This window comes from Bemisia tabaci, chromosome 6 (genome assembly GCF_918797505.1).
Source record: "Bemisia tabaci chromosome 6, PGI_BMITA_v3".
In the NCBI taxonomy this organism is placed as follows: Eukaryota; Metazoa; Arthropoda; class Insecta; order Hemiptera; family Aleyrodidae; genus Bemisia; species Bemisia tabaci.
This window is the reverse complement of record NC_092798.1, coordinates 30,963,260-30,980,446: the sequence shown is the minus strand read 5'-3', so window position 1 is coordinate 30,980,446 and position 17,187 is coordinate 30,963,260.

The window sequence follows — 17,187 nt, the reverse complement described above, 5'->3', positions numbered from 1 at the left end:
GAAACAAATTTGGTACTCACAACCAGTTATTTCCGGATGGATCGGGAGGTTTAACTAGGTAAATCTTGACATTTTCTAATAAACTACAATTACAAATGAGGAATTTGCCGGAGTTTGCTAAGCTCATAAAATACCATCGGTCCATTTTTATGGATTTGATTTTGTTGGCCTCCAAGAGATATGCGATTAGATTACAAAAACTAATTATACACGAACGAATTTTCAACCAAAAATACAGAAATAATATGAAAACATCATCATGACAAATGGAAAAGTAGTACTCAATAACTGTTCCATGTGGGTCGCACAGCTCAATCGAACATATGCAACTTACATCGAGCAGTACCATACGGTTTTTTTTCAATGAACAGGCACTGCGAGCAACATTACAGATTAACCGAATACGACACTTTTGATGACATTTGTGATCATCAACATCGGGAAGGCACAATAATTCTCAGATAACTCACCTCGATGAGTCGTATAAAAATGAATCAACAGAATTGTTTACTTTGTCAACGAGACAAAAAACACTGAAAATGGTCCAAGTCCCGATTTTGAGTACCAGTGGACGTGCCATGACATTAAAAGCAACGTCTTGAAGCAACTAATCCTACTCGAGGAGCGTCAGGGTTGCCTAACCGAGGAAATGAAGGCACTTTAGTTTTTGTTATCCTCATTACAATAATTGTCCATGCCATTTTTTGATGTCTGCTTTCTACATCAGTCAATCAATATTAAAACATCTACTGAAATGACAATGACAGCAATCATGTATCATTTGATTTGACTGCAAAGAGAAAACATTAATGTCTGTTACACATTATATGAAAGTGCCGGGCCATTCTAGAATGAATCGACGCTGAGACGATTGCAGTAAATAGAAACACAGATCAACCCCATAGATCGTAATCATACATCAAAAAGCTTTTACTTATCCATAGTTATATTATTTTGGAATGAATTTCTTTTAAACTGCAATTTTCTCGTATTTTTTTTTTGTCAAATCTTGATTTCGAGCATGTTTTATACGCGAAAAAAAGGAGGAGGGAAGTCCCAACGTGGACATTTCCGAGTAATTGTGGTGTTACTAACCCAAACGTTGCGGCACTACCAAAATTCATTGGAAATGAAATCATCAAACAAATTGGGGTGGTATATACAATTTTAGGGGGATAGCCCCTACACCAAAAAAAGTATGGTAACATCTTCTATAAGTCTAGTCTACTCGATTTTTTACACAGAGATACTATTTAGTGAAAATAACCAGAATTATAATAGTATTAATCGGAACTTTGGTGATACATACCATAATATGGTACATACTACCATAGAGTCTGGAGTTTACTACCATACTCGTATCACTCACTGGAAAAAGAACACATTGGATCTAGAGTCCAGACTCTTGAAGACATTGACAAGAAAAAATACTCTTGATTCAATCGGATGTTTGCTTGAATCAAAACAAAATCCGCTTAGATTAAGAGGCTTGGTTCTTGATTTATGCTAGATTCTGATTGAATCAGGAGTACTTTTTCTTGTCGATGTTTTTAAGAGTCTGGACTCTAGATCCAATGTGTTTTTTTTTTTTCCAGTGCTGTGTCTGAGTATGGTAAAATCGACCATATTTTTTTCAGTGTAACACTTTTTGCCTCCGTCTACGATCCCGCATGATGAATTACCCCATCCGGCAACCCGGAGCGTCCATCGGATTTGCACAATGGAGGTCTGGCTCTGACCCCGGCGAAAAACAATTGTTCATAGGTTGGCCGTAATACTTGATACTTGTAACGAAGAGCTATTATTACAGACTAATTACAATATCGTGTAATTATTCTCCGGACAAATTAAGGAAATGTTAATTCACGTCGCTCGTCGCATGCGCCGCCGCCGCCGCCGCGGCGACTCGTGCGTGCGTGTAAACTTTATTTTCATAAAACCTTTCGTCAAGTTTGTTTGCAGACTTCACCGCTATCTCGTTTGCGGTTATCCGCTCCCGGAGCCGGGGTCTCTGAAGAATCTCTTCCTGTCGCCGCGGATTTTACAACCCGCATACACCCTCGTGGCGAGAACGACAAAACAATTTGCAAAAGTGGTAATTTTATTGTGCGAAAATGGCAACTATACTTTTGCGAAATTAACATTACTAGTTTATGCTATTATGGCTAAAATTTTTGCTAGATTTTCAAAATGTTTGCCAAATTAGCGTATGGTTTTGCTCTGTTTACCAATTATTTTGCGGAACTTACTAAAATCAATCGCTAGAAAAAAGAAAGGGGGGGGGGGAAGAAAAGACAAAAAGAAGGGAAAAAAATAAATAACATAACATAAATACATCGACATAAATTCAAACTAGGAAAAAGCTCAAATAATTAAAACTGGAAAAAGACGCAATTATAAAAAACAGTAATTTGGTAAAGAAAAAAATGAGAGAGAGTTAAAAAAAAACGAAAATTTGTAATACATGAATAGGAATATGTTGAGTACAATTAATAAAGAATTTGAAACACAAATTACAGGATGAAATAAAAAATAATAAATAAATAATAAATAAGCCGTAAGAGGAACGACACCGCAATCCAATCCCTCCGGTTGCAGTTAGAGCACCTTTATAGGGAGAGTATGGGCAACTCGATTCATGTAGCTCTCAGGGCCCAAAGGGGCGACAACGTAAAAAACGAAAACCACTAGAAAAAAGCTGCTGCCGACCTATGCATTTGAAATATTAATCAATGTGGCCGACAGCGCATTGTAAACAAGCGTCTTTAAGGACTGAGACTTTGAAATTGAGAAAATGTATGCGAAATCAAAGTTTTATACGTGCTTTCATAATTTTTGATCAGTGTAAATAGTTAAAATGTGAAAACTTGTACCACTGGATAATTCGAGTCTATAGGTTGGCTGCCCTTTTAGGCCCCAAGAGCTACAAGACCTGATCAAACCTAACCTCCAAATTTTCGAGTTGTCCATACTCTCCCTATAGAGGGTTCTCTAGTTGCAGTTAGTATGTATTTAATAATTTCGTATAGGAATCTTAGGTCTTACCGTGAATTAATTGCATTTTTTTGTTCTCGATATAGCCCTAGGGTTTACTCTAAATATAGGTGGATATAGGGGGGAGGGGGGCGTAGAGAAGGTGCGCCCCTTTGTTCGCCCAAGAAAAGAAGGAAGGAGAAGGGAACAAAGAAAGAAGGAAGGAACGGGGGAAAGGAGAAGGAAGGATGCCTAGATTGGGTAATTATTCATTACAAAATTGACTTAAACTGCATATTAGATGCTTTAAAATTTTCAAAATTTTCTGGGGAAGCGTTTTCATTCCAACAACCAAGAGAAGTTTACAATACCGATGTTCAGTTAAATCGAGAAAACAGTTAGACTCCGACACATGGGGGATATGACTATAACTGCTTAACATGAGTTTATATACTTTTCTCTTTTGGGACTAACTCGAAAATCAAGTAATTTTAATGTTTGCAGCGCGCTAATATTTGCATTCCGTGTGTCTCTGATTTTTTCAGACGGCAAATACCTGCATAGAAGGAATGAAAACTTCAATTTCACGCAACTAATCGAGGCATTTCTGCCACGCTAAGGAAGAACACCGTATGGACACTCGAGAGTTGCCAAATTTCCTTTGATAAAATGTTTATTTTTGAGGAAAATTATGAATATTCGTCCTTGAAATTTTCTAACACTGGATCAAATTACAAACAAAATTATCTGGGAAATTGGCAGGAAAATATTCAAAAAATTTCCTGAAAATTAGCAATTTGCCGGAGGAAATTTGGCAACGCCTGAAGGCTCATACGGCGTTTTTCCTCAGCACGGCAAATTTAGTCTCAAGACACAGGGTTGATTTATTTGCGGTTGCGCACCTACCGATAGCGGATGATCACAGGCGAAGAAGAATAATAAGAAGAAAAAGAAGAAGAAGAAGAAGAAGAAGAAGAAGAAGAAAAAGAAAGGAGCACAGAATCAGGGAACTGACCTTTCCCCGAGGAGGAGGGAGATGGGCCGCGGAATTTTTAATTTTCGAGCAGGGTCTTGCGCGTTGCAGACGGCGGACACGCAGGGGGAGTGGAGGGACTAAAACAAAATAAAGGAATTCGAGATATTTCTTTTTTACACTGACTGTCTATATCACTATATCACGAAGTCTGATCTCAAGTGTCCAAGCCAACTCAACTTCTGTATATGGAATGGTGGTCCCGGAGGATGGCGGGGGGTGGGGCGGGGTCCGGGGTTGGGGCTCCCCAGGTAACATGCAAGATTGCTAGATACCTTTCGGTGCTGTCAGAGGAAAAGACATGCCGTCTACACGTTGGTCATCGAATCTTGAGCTCGACTTGGATACCCGCCACCGTTGTCAAATTATACCTGTATCACCTGATTTCTTTCTACCAAAAGTGACTGACCTGTCTCATAAGTGAATCTTATTCGCGAAGATGCGAGGAGTCCATGACCACTTCTAGCTCGGTGAATGATCGTCCATCAGTGGCGTGGCGTGCTTTGCGATGTATCGATTGTTATGTCATTTAAACCTATGGAAAAGGATCGATAAACAGGGTGTTCGCTGCGAACACCTTAAAAATCGATTCTTTACCATAGGTTTAAATGGCATAAAAATCGATACATCGCAATTCACGCCACGCCACCGTCGTCCATGGCACTGTGAATATGCACAATTCTGACTGCATTGCCCATTCTGCAGCCTCTCATATTACGTCATCGAACAAGTTGGAAGTCTTTTGATGCTGTCATTGACGATCAAAGGATCAAAAGATCAAATCACTACTGGAATAACAAGATGAGTCAATCTCCAAAAGAACACTAGATCATTTACACAAACTGAACTTCAAGTAGTTAAATGTGTGTTGCACCAAACAGCGTATATCTTTGAGGGAAAATTGTGCTCATATGATTTTTCCCTCTGCATTGAGCTTTTCAGCTTTATGCTGATTTTTAACGCACGTTGGCTAAAAAAATTCCAACATACTGTATTAGATCATCTGTATGCGTTGCAGAATTTTACCTTATGGTTGCACTCTGTGCGGCGTCAAAAACGAAATTAAATGTGCTGCGTCCCTTGAAAAAGCAGGATTGTCTAAAAAAATTAAATGCCCATTATCGTTTCTTCCGTAGATGATGCAGCACGTGTATTAATCACTGCAAAGATCGATGAGATCAAGATGTAAAAGGAGCGAACAGCATGATGTATGCACAGATACGATGCCTGCGGTCCAATATCCATACTTTAAGGTGGTTCTCCCTCATTATTTGATGTAGAGACTCGGTGCACCGTCTGGTCTTATCATTTTCCTCCTCACACTATTTTATTCAATCATTGAACTAAAATTAAGTTTCAAGAAAAAGAAGTTCATTCTTCAAAAGAAGCTTTCAAGCTTCAAGTCATTTACCGACTAAGCACCGTCCTAGGTTTGGGAAAATTTTTGGCACAATTCACCGACTTCTGTAACAAATGAAGCTGACTCATTCTGAATTGTACCCGAGAAGAAAGTAAAGTCCGAGTTTCAATACGAATTAATGATTTTATGAAGCCCTCTGGCATTGAGTACTTCAGAGAGTTTAAAACATTTTAGTATAGCTAAAATACGTAAGTTTTAAGCTCAGCATTCACTTAAGCTGATTTTGCTGAATATAACTGATGCGATATCCTGTCATGGACTCAACAAAAAATTGAATGAGGCGAAGACCCAATGACACCACAGAAAACGACTGTGAAGTGTGAGCAAATCATTAATCGAAGGCCTCCAATCATCAGAATAATACTTTTTGAATTACTTTTAATTGATTTCATTCACTCATAATATTTTTGATGTCCATGTTAAACATGTTGTCTCATCATCCAGCAACCTGATGCAGATTCTCTCGTTCTCGGAGAAAAATGATTCGAAAAAATGTCTAAATCGAGACATTAGACCCAGTTATTAAACTATCAACAAATTCGACAATTTTCAGATAGAAATTTGATCATGATTGGAAGGTAAGCAACAAGGATGAGTCGAGTCTCTGCAATTGGAGGCAATATCGTATCCTCCTGCCACCCTTTTGACCCTCATATAATTACTTGAAAATACTCAATTTCAGTAAAAAAAAAAAAAAAAATTGCTAATGAAGACAAACTCATCAAACCGAAAAATGTACTACGATGAGGAAACGATCAAATCAGCCATTAGCAGTTACACGAGTAGTTGCATTCTAATTTTGTTTGACCACCATTTTCTTCGATGCAAATGAGTCAAATAGTTACAGAAACTCCTTACCAAAACCAAGCATATGCGAAGACAATCATTAGTCTTCAATGTTGATATTATTTTGTTGACGCGTCCGTTTTTGGAGCATGTGGCATAATGTGGCAACAAGGGTCGATTCGAATCCTATCTTTAAGGAAACTTATAATTATACATGCATACTAATGCTATCTCTCGGTTTTATAATAATCATCATCGTACAATAATTTCCTCTCTCTCGTTCTTTTCCCTTTACCTTTGCCCAGATCTTGACGAGTTTTTATTGATCCCCTCCCACGGACCTCTTCGTTTCAATTTTCTCATTCTCATTTCTCCGTATATTCGGTTGAATCCTTTTCGCCCATCTGCAGCCCTTTGCTCACCACGCACTACTGGCAAAAATATGACTGTTTATGGCCGCTGTGATTGATAATGTCTTTAACAGAATCAAAATTTCTAACAGCCAAGCCTCAATCGTGAGAAACGGAAATTAAAAGTTGCAAAATGTGGAAGAGGAAATACAGGCATACACAAGATAAAAATAGAATACAAATAATGGAAAGAGGTAGGGAGCAAATTAGAATTAGAACAAGAGAAGGAAAAGGAGATTAAATGCTTGGGAAAACTTAAAGATATGGAAATGGAGAAATGGACCGAGTTTAACAGAAAGGAACAGCGCAAATTAAGTCGAAATTGAGAAAAGGTTTCAAGTATTATTTCTCCATAAGGCTTAATGTAGAAAATAACCTTTAATCCCTATTAACGAAGACTAATTTTTTTTCTCGACTTTGAGTTTTTGGCAGGGGAATATGTAAGACTAGTGGACCTCAAAAACATCCTTAACTCAATTTTTCGAAAATGTGGGTTAATTCCTTTCTGATGAACTCGGTCCAATTATTAGTCTGTTCTCTACATTGCTTCTTCACGTGCCTCCCATACGAAACCAGAGGGTAGATTGTACAAAAATGATCACGTGGCGATCGTTTCTCATCTCGACAATCCATATTTTTAGCCGATTAAATCTCTCTCGATAAACTGTGCGACGAACTGAGAGCGGAATCATCGGCGAGGAATTTAATTATGCGTCAGCCACCAGAGTGAGAATCAATTGAGTGGAATCATTCTACTCATCATGCCCGGCTTTGTCAGTTTAGGTAGGCATTGGTCTGAAAAAACCCGTTTCCTGGAAAAAATAATTCATCGACGGGAAACCAGTAGCGTGAAGATTTGGAGTTTTTGTGGTGAATCTAAAATGTGTGGTTGATATTTCGTGCAGAATCCACGCAATATCCGTTCGTCATCTATCGATGAGGCGGGCAAAGTTCAATGTTCGTAGGTCTTGCTTTGATTCGAGATTTTAAAGGTGTTTTTGAACTTTTTGAATTCAAATGTTTTTGAATGCCACTTGTGGGCAATAAAATCTTCAAAACAGAAACTAAGGGCGCGGGTCTAAGATAATTACAAAGACCGTCAAAGATAAAAAAGAGATGGAAAATGGAAAGAAGAGTATAAAAGAGATTCAGAGAGCAAAAATTGTCGATCATTATTCGATCCTCACTCGTCCAATTCATGCCTTATCTGTTTATTCTTCATTCCTGATTGTTTCATTCATCTCTTCAACGGGGAGATCTTATAATGTCTTGATCTTCTAAGGATCTTCTGATTGTTTGAAATTTAAAAAACGAGCCAACTTTTACACATTTTCTGCAAGTATAAAGTTTAAATAAATCCCCAGTAAAATGGAAATTTGTCTCAATGTTTTTTCTTGGTCAATGCATGAAAACGACAATAACTTTCGCTCATCTAAAGCACGCACGTGTTCTGTAAAAAATTGACACGACTCGTGAAACTCGGAATTTTCTAGTGTTCTTTCAAAGGAAATCACAATTTATGTTTTTACTTTGGACTTCTGAGAAATAACTACAAAAAATAAGTAGAAAAACTTGTAAAACTGACTTGTTTGTGATGAATCAACATAGCATTGTTTCCCAGGAAATTGAACGGATGACTGTTAAACAGAGGACATTTACCTACCTCTTCCCCCCCCCCCCATTTTCTTCGAAAAAAAATTAAAAAAATTAAAAATTAAAAAATCTTATTAAAAATCTCATTAAAAATCTTATTGAAAAATCTCGTTTTGTTGGTTGATTTTCTTCACGGAAACAATTACAATATGCTAATCTCCGAGGCTCTGAAAAATAAACCTGTGCGTAGTCACACAGTATCGTTCCCATGATATTTCAGCATGAGAGGTGGTATCTATGTTGGTTTAACTTATTAACTATACATTTTAAAATATAACTTTACTGTTGGCGTCAATTTACTACTCGCTTCCGAGCCGACTAAAATTGGTTGTTTTTTGTGTCTATCTGTAATGCTATTGACGGATTTTAGGAAATGCTGAATGATGTCACATAGTAGATAGTCACTAACACAGAGTCATATACTACATGGGCCTGTGCATTAATGGGAGGACCATTTCATCTCTTTCATTTTTGAAATGTCCCTATTAAAATCAATCCTGCACAAGGAACAGGTGCGTACAATTAAAATTTATTTTGATAGATTGCAAATTTTAAAAAATTGTTATTAGTTTTTTGGATGCTCTTATTTTAGTTTTCCACGCAGGTACATGTTTGATCTCCTTCCAAAATTTTGATCTTATCTATAATAACTTTCGAGATTTGAAACAAAACTGTGAACATGTTCCTCTGATACCTCTTATGAGATGTGCTTAATTGAAGACAATGCCACGAGAATACGTCTGAACATGGGAAAAATAATCAGTTGTTGGGTTTTTTTTTCGTCCTCCTCGACAAACGATCGTTACCGATAAAATCTTTTTAGAAACTCAATTCAGAGAAATCGTTGATTACAACCACCGCCTTGTTTGTTCCAAATGGAGGTTTATGCATACAAATGGTATATTATGAAAGCGCTGCAAATGTCAACGCAGTGTCGAGCTCAAAATCCTCCCAATTTCATCGGATTCCTACATGAACGGACCACGTGTCCGAGGAAAACACAGAAAAAATCCATGAGCTCGATGTGAAACATTGTTATTCTCGTCCACGGTTTTTTCTTCATTATTTTCGTCAACTTTCGTCCGGGTAAGCAGGTTCCATCATATCGAGGAGGTTTTTTCCCTTCTCCCACCGTCGACCACACCTTTTTAACCACCTCAAGTACTGAATTTATTTTTCTCTCGATCTGAGTATTCCCGTGGCTAATTGATGCTCAAAGCGTGTATTTTTTATTCATTCTCTCTATGCCCATTGCCGAGATGAACCGGTGAAGTTTGCATTTTAATTGGGCAATAAATATATCACGGCGCGAGTTTGTCGGCCGCCGTTCGTATCACCGATCGGATCAAATAATTAGCATCCGACCATCGCGAACGTCATAATTCAGAGCTCTAACTTGAGCGGGATCCCCTAAAAAAGGGGTAAGAAGGAGAAGAAAGAAGAAGAATAAGAAGGAGGCAAACGTCTCGTCAGACGAATAAAAATGAGCATTATTAAAAATATGGCGTGAGGCCGGCAGCGCCTTGTCTGGCTTCGTGTCTACATCTGCGTGCGCAAGCTTCGAATATCATAAAAAGGGGGAAAAAGTTAACTTTATCACATCGTATTTTAGCATGGCGAGTATCCTCTTCCATTGATTGCCCATTTATAATGGGGCGCCGAGGCGTCTCGAACTTTGAATGCTTTGTATCGATCGTGTGAGAAATTAGTCACGATTATGTAATTGAATCGTTGATTGTGTGTTTTTTGCGATATAATATCGTTCCGCGGTGCGTTTGCAGAAATGTATTATTGAATCTCTTGCCGTAAGAATTTCATCGATTCGTGGCGCCAAATGATGGATTCTCTGCTTTGAGGTTTTAAATCACGTAATTCATGAACTTATTCGAGATTTATGTCCAAATATGGATTTAATTTATTTCTTTTCATTCATGAGATTTTATACGAGATTTTATTATTCGTATGAGATTTTAATTTACCGCTGATTCATTAGCTCATTTGAGATTTAGATCCAAATATGGATATAACTTATTTCCTTCCTCTCATCTTCACCCGGGCTTCTATTTCCGCGATATTTATGGCGCAAAAAATTCGCAATATTTATTCTTATGGCAACGATTAAGTTTAAGGACCCTGTTTGAATTCACATCAAAAATAGTGAGCAGTCAATCGACAAGTGGTTGAAACACATGATCAAATCCTGCGAGTGTGAAACAGTGGATGCCTAAGTATTCCATAAAATAGACAAAACAGGGTCTAAATTATGATGCACATACATAGAAAGTGCACAGTATGTACTACGAAATGGGTGTGGGTGGAGGAGGGATTGCCTCCCTGAAGCCTTTGTTCTTACGCCTAAGTTACTTATGTGCTTTAAATTCGGGCGGGGAATATCAAATTTTCAGGTGCATATTATGCTCTTCAGCTTGAGCTGATATTTGAGGGGCTTGGAGGACAAGGTGTGTAAGTGCAGTTTTTGCTATTTCAAGAAATACTCGTGCAAAGTTTCGAAATTTCATGGAGCCTTATGGCAGAAAGGAAGTTTAAACTCACTTTTCGATGCTTCAAAGTTGGATTTTACTCGTGGATTTTTCACAGAATTTATTTTCAAACTAGCTTTAGTTAAGTCCATGAATATCTCAATTTTCTCAAAAACTGCACTTATGCGCCTTTTCCTCCAAGCCCCTCATTTGGCCTTTAAATGGAAAAATGAAGTGAGAGTCCGAATACGTAAAACATTTCCTCTCCGCCGTTATGATTTTTCTGTTGCGCTGCGATCAAGTACGAATTACGGCCCGCGTCCATATCTCCCTCCGGTGTATTAAAACAATGGGATGCAATCGCGAGAAGCGCAAAATTCACGCGTTTCGAACAGTAAATCTCATTTTTATTTTATTCCACATCAAATTCCAACGGCGGCCATAAATTTCACCGCTTCTCCTCGTTTGCAATACGCACGGAACGTGTCTCCGGGTCGAAAAAAACTCGAGGCTTCGAAAAACACGGCATGAAGTTGTCGGGCAGAGAAAAATACTCGCGAAAAACCAGTGGCGTGGCGTGAATTGCGATGTATCGATTGTTCTTCCATTTAAACCTACGATAAAGAATCGATTATTAAGGTGTTCGCTGCGAACACCCTGTTTATCGATCCTTTTCCATAGGTTTAAATGGCATAAAAATCGATATATCACAAAGCACGCCACGCCACTGCGAAAAACGGGAGTGGGAGCAGAAACAAACAAACCGGGAAGATGTGATAAAGAGTGACCAGTTGGTCCGTCGTTGGGACGGACAGATGAGGGCCAGTGGCAAGGCGTGAACGATCGATTATCGATATTTCCCCATTTGAGCCGTGGTAAAGAATCGATCATAGCGAACACCCTAATAATCGATCCTTTTCCATAGGTTCAAACGGTAGATCAATCGATACATCGCAAAGCAGGCCACGCCACTGACGAGGGCATCCAGTTAGCGAAGGAGAGGCAGGCCCTCGGTGGAATCCGGCGCAAAATGCAAGACCATACAATGGAACCAGTTTTATTCATCATATCCTCCGCGTATTCCCAACATGTCTTCTTCTTTAGTTCTCCTATCACCATAACGTGTAAATATAATAATGACGTTGTAGCGAACGAGAGGCGATGCGGTCCATGACCCCCACTCCTGCCGGCAGGCAGGGGGGATGCCGAGCTTGGACCCCCGGGGAGGGGGGATGTTCCAGCTCCAGCTCTGAATACATTCAGGCCCCTCAGCGCACAAGTTACATGCAAGCGCTCAATGGTCTTGCTTTTACACGTCTTGTATTGCTTTTCGCTCTAAGTTGCCAATTTTATAATTTTCCTCCAAGATGGATAACTCCAAAGTTACATCCAGTCGGTTAGTTGCTCATGCCATCGAACTGCAGCATAGCCTCTAAAATATATTAGCCATGTATGATAAGATTCATCCAATCTACGAGTCTCAATTCTCAAAATTAATATTAATATGTATCGTTGCTGGCGAATCGTCTAGGAAAAGGGCAAACGCATTTTTAACTCGCTTCTTCAGAGACAATACATTCCGTATCGAATCAGTATCAATCTGCACAAAGATTTCAATTTGCATCCCTTCACGAAAAAAAGTGCTAGGGGTTTATTATCCCCTGAAATTGTGATACTACCCCAATTTCTTAGATGATATGGATATTTCCAATCAATTGTGGTAGTACTGCAACTCCAGTTGGCGCAGCACTACAACACTTGGATTAGTAACCTAATTTACTGGGGTGCTTACACAATTAATTAGAAATGTCCATATCATACAACATCTCTCAGCGTAGAGTCACGGCATAGACCGGAATTTTCAAATGGCAATACCTTCAAGAGTGTTGAACATTGACTACGGTTATTTGGATGAGTATTATCGTCATTTTCGGCTGTTCCACTCTAACCTTTGCAGATTCACGTCATGATCATCTCATCAATTCGGTTTTAATAAAAATTTCCCAAACTGTTGTACGGGCCAATCCATGAGAAGGAACCCAAAAAATACTTCTCAAACATCTGTGCTGTGCGGTATCTGTGTTGATTCATTCCGGCACCAACTGAATTATCTTACCAAATCAGGATATTTTTCTTTATGAGACGCGGTAATTCATCTCGATACCACCTAGCAACATCGCGGGATCAATTTTTCTTTGCATCGCGTCCATGTGTCTGGTGCAAGAGGATCTGCCGTCTTTGAATTTGATGTCCATGTTGTTTGCCTTGTGTGCTCTCGTTGACATGTCACTATTGCATTGACTCTTCTTGTTGACTTGAAATTTTTCTTTGATTTATTCAGCTATCTTCGCAGTATTCAGGTCGAATCAGATATTGTTGTAATGCTCTAAACATGATCTTGCGGGTAGCGAAGAAATAGAGAAGAAGAATGAATAAAGGGTGCCTATGCACTGTCAACTGACATGTAGATGCAAAGAATAGAGGAAACAAATGAGGCCATTGAAATAATTGAAATGCGTGATTAAGTGAATCCATTGGTTTGATAACAACTCTTGTCTGAAGAGGGAAAAGTGCTAATTTTGTTAAAAATCAATCATATTTCAGAAATTCTTTCGTTTAAACATTTAAATACATTTATACAGAAAGAGACGTGTGTATTCACTCGATGGATGTTAAATAAGTTTTTTTATAAAATCTACTCCAGTAAAAGCTACTTAAAATTAATCCTCGTGCATGCTGGGATAAGAGGATCTCTTCCGCACGTATTATCAGCCAAATAGTTCCAAACTTCCAAAGTATTTTTTTTTTTTAAATCAAAATATTGTTGTTAGGTACTTGATACGTCTACATTGAAAGTAACACCAGGGGCGTCCAGGGCCGGATTAAGGGGGTGGCCACATGGGCCGCGGCCCATGGCGGCAAAATTAGGGGGCGGCAAATTTTGCAATTTTTTTAAACGCAGGTACAAAAAAATCGGATTCAGAAAAAAATTACCAACAAGAAAAGGTGATAAAATCTCTAATTTCCTGAGAGTTCATTGATTTCTAATTTTGTCGTATTTCGGTGATACAAAAGACTGCGCTCCTTTAATTAGTTGAGTAAAGAGAGAAACCAAACACGTAATTTGGCCCGGAGCGGCGCGGCGCAAAGAGAAATGATGACGAGGACTTGAGATGAAAAGGAGAAGCCCTCGACGCGGCGGTCGGCATGTAACACATATTAGCGCCTACGAGACTGCACGAATACTTCACGCATTGCATCAAACACTGTACGGTCAACAGCGGTCGGCGCGGCGTGAAACGCAGAGTGCCTACAAGACTACATGAATACTTCACGCATTGCGCCAAACACAGTGTGGTCAGCGCGGCACCGCGCGGCGGCGGAAGTTAATTTTATTAAACCACATTTATGTTTGTTCTTTCTTAATTTTTTAGTTCTTTCTTTACAAATGAAAGGCCTTGTCCACACAGAGATAGGTTTACGGAACTGAACTTTTGCGCGAAGTTCCGTGAACTTTTGCTAGTTGTGTTGACAGGGCTTACGCACGCTTAAATTACACACCTCCTGTTCAGCATTGCATTTTCATGAAATTTTTCTGTTTAAGGCCTCCTAAGGATGCTTTTCTTCACGGAAGCACACGAAAGCACATAGAAGCTGCGCAAGAAAAGATGTCATTTATTCTTAGCGGTCGGTCTAGCAACACATTTGCCTTCATTTTGTGAAGTATACAACGCGGGCTCTTTCGAGGCGGAATACTGGTATCCGGGCGCTAGTTCTGGATGCATATGCACGTGCATAGAGTCCTATGCATGATATGGCGAGGGAAAATACCACTTGAAATATATAGCTTTGGCACGCCTCGTAAAGTATACTGAAATTAATTCTGTCATCCTTGTGCCTTTATTTGTGGGTTTATATCTTACCAATTTGATCAAGAACACTGCGTTGTAAGTACACATCTCCTAAGCATTGTATCTCTGTGAAAAAAATTGACTAATTCCCTTCCCCATCCTTAAAAAATTCATGAATCAAACCAGGAACGAAGTTCATCGACAAAATGCACGAATTCATCCATTAGGAGGATTAGGATTTACATTGAAAGGGCGTTTAAGAAAAGGAAAATAAGAAATTCGGATGATATTTTTCGTCATACCGTCATCTCTATAAAGAACGCCGTATGAGCATTCAAATGCTGTCAAATTTTTCCCTAATTAAGGGTTTAATTTTGAGAACAAGCATGAATATATCTTACTGTCAAATCCATTTACGCTGGGCTAAACTGCAATTATTTTTTTTCTCATGCACTGAAAAAAAAAAAAAAAAAAACACATTGGATCTAGATTTCAGACTCTTGAAAACATTGACAAGAAAAAATACTCTTGATTCAATCGGATTGTTGCTTGACTTAAAAAAAAAATCCGCTTAAATTAAGAGGCTTAGTTCTTGATTTAAGATAGATTCTGATTGAATGAAGAGTACCTTATCTTGTCGATGTTTTTAAGAGTCTGGACTCTAGATCCAATGTGTTTTTTTTTCCAGTGTGTTTTATTTTAAAAATAAAGTATACCTTTTCTAGAGAATCATTATGTTCATGAAAAAAGACATCTAAAGCAAGATTTGAATGTTCATACGACGTTCTTCTCAGCCCCGCAGAATATCCTTTGAGCTCCTCAACATCGCAACGGTGCAAGAAGAGCGGATCCTGTTCAGAAACGGGGGCTCGATTGACTCGGCGCAGATGATCGCTATCGACGTGTAACAACTTCCACGAAAAGGATACAAGGCTACAATGATGCATGAAGCCGGGTGCGGATATGCCGATCGCCGATCAACCATCACCGATCACCGATCACCGCTGCGCGCGTCGCGCCAACGTGATCCAAGAGGCGGCATCGCGACATTCAGTCACCGCACTCGGCCGATTAAAACGTCAAAATTTCTAATTTATAACTCGTGACAGATGAAGTCGCGCCGGCCGCCGCATTCCGATTTCCGCCGCGCCGCGCTGTCTCCCGCCGTCCGCGCCAATTGCCCATCCGATACCATCAATTTTATGAATGGGGCACCCAGCATACTTTCTTCGTTCCCAAACTAGTCAATTGCGGTTTTATCGATCAATTAGGCTTATGACTGGGTTTGACTTTTTGACACCCCCGTGATGGTTCGACATTGCCCAGCAAGGAGGGCCCGGGAAGCCTACCTTGGAAAATTGTCTTCGCAGCATGTATCACCTGTTTTTCGAAATTTACTGCCAAAATTTTTCGAGGAATCTCGGCTAGATTGTTCTTTTCCAAGAGACTTTGATAGAAAAACACACTAACATACTTGCACATAAGATAAATACACAAAATTATCCGGAATATTTTAGCAAAAACAAACACAATAAAACAGGTAACCAAGGCTAGAAAGTAAAATAAATGTTCTGGAAGTTTGACCAGAAAACAAATATGCAATGAAATCAAGAAAAATCAAAACCCCTCAGATCCCTATTTGTGATAACATTTAAAAATGCTATTAATTTTAATTTTTTTTCCTGGCCGGGGGGGGGGGGGGGTTGAAATCACCCCGGAACGTCCTTGTCTGTTTTATAGCCTTGGTTTCCCACTTTATTGCATATGTTTTTATGCATGCACATACACGATAATCACTTAAAGTTTGAAAAGTCACTGGGAATGTTCCCGAAAGTGCCCCCACGACCTTTCCAGTGGCGACGCGTTAATGATCGATTATCGATATTTTCCAGTTGTGTTACAGAATCGATTATTATGGTGTTCGTTGCGAATACCCTCTTTATCGATCCTCTTCCATAGGTTCAAATGGCAGATTAATCGATATATTGCAAAGCACGTCACACCGCTGAAACCTTCTCTTTCTCGTTCACGGTTCCCGGAAAACTTTGATTCTTAGACACCATGCCCTGAGAGAGCTGTAAAAGCCCAAACCAGGCGGACCAATCAGAGCGCGGCACAGTCGCTCCTTAATAATGGCCATAGGATCGAAATACTCTCCCTATATTTTAGATATGTTCTGGGGGCTCCAACTTCCTTCAAGGTTACTCGGACCGGCTCTCGATTTCCAAGGTGGCGGATCGTACCTGAGCGTTGATGAGGTTTCCTCGGACGAGTTGCGTCGTTTCGTCCGCGACGTCGACTTCCAAGAACTCTCCTCCGGGACGACGGAGCCGACAAAGTCGTAGACGTCATCGATGGTCATTCTCGATGATTTATGGGCATCGGGAAGAGGATGGAAAAGTGTATTATCAAGTCCAAGGCCCAAAAGCCGACCGGGGATTTAAAATTCAAACCCCTGAGCGTTCATTGAAGGGCCCAAAACAAATCATTAATATCGCCTCTCGAGACGTTTAATTTTCCCGCTCCGGCAATCAAAATCCGCTTTCGCGCTCGTCAACTTCGATCCTTGATTCTTAATTAC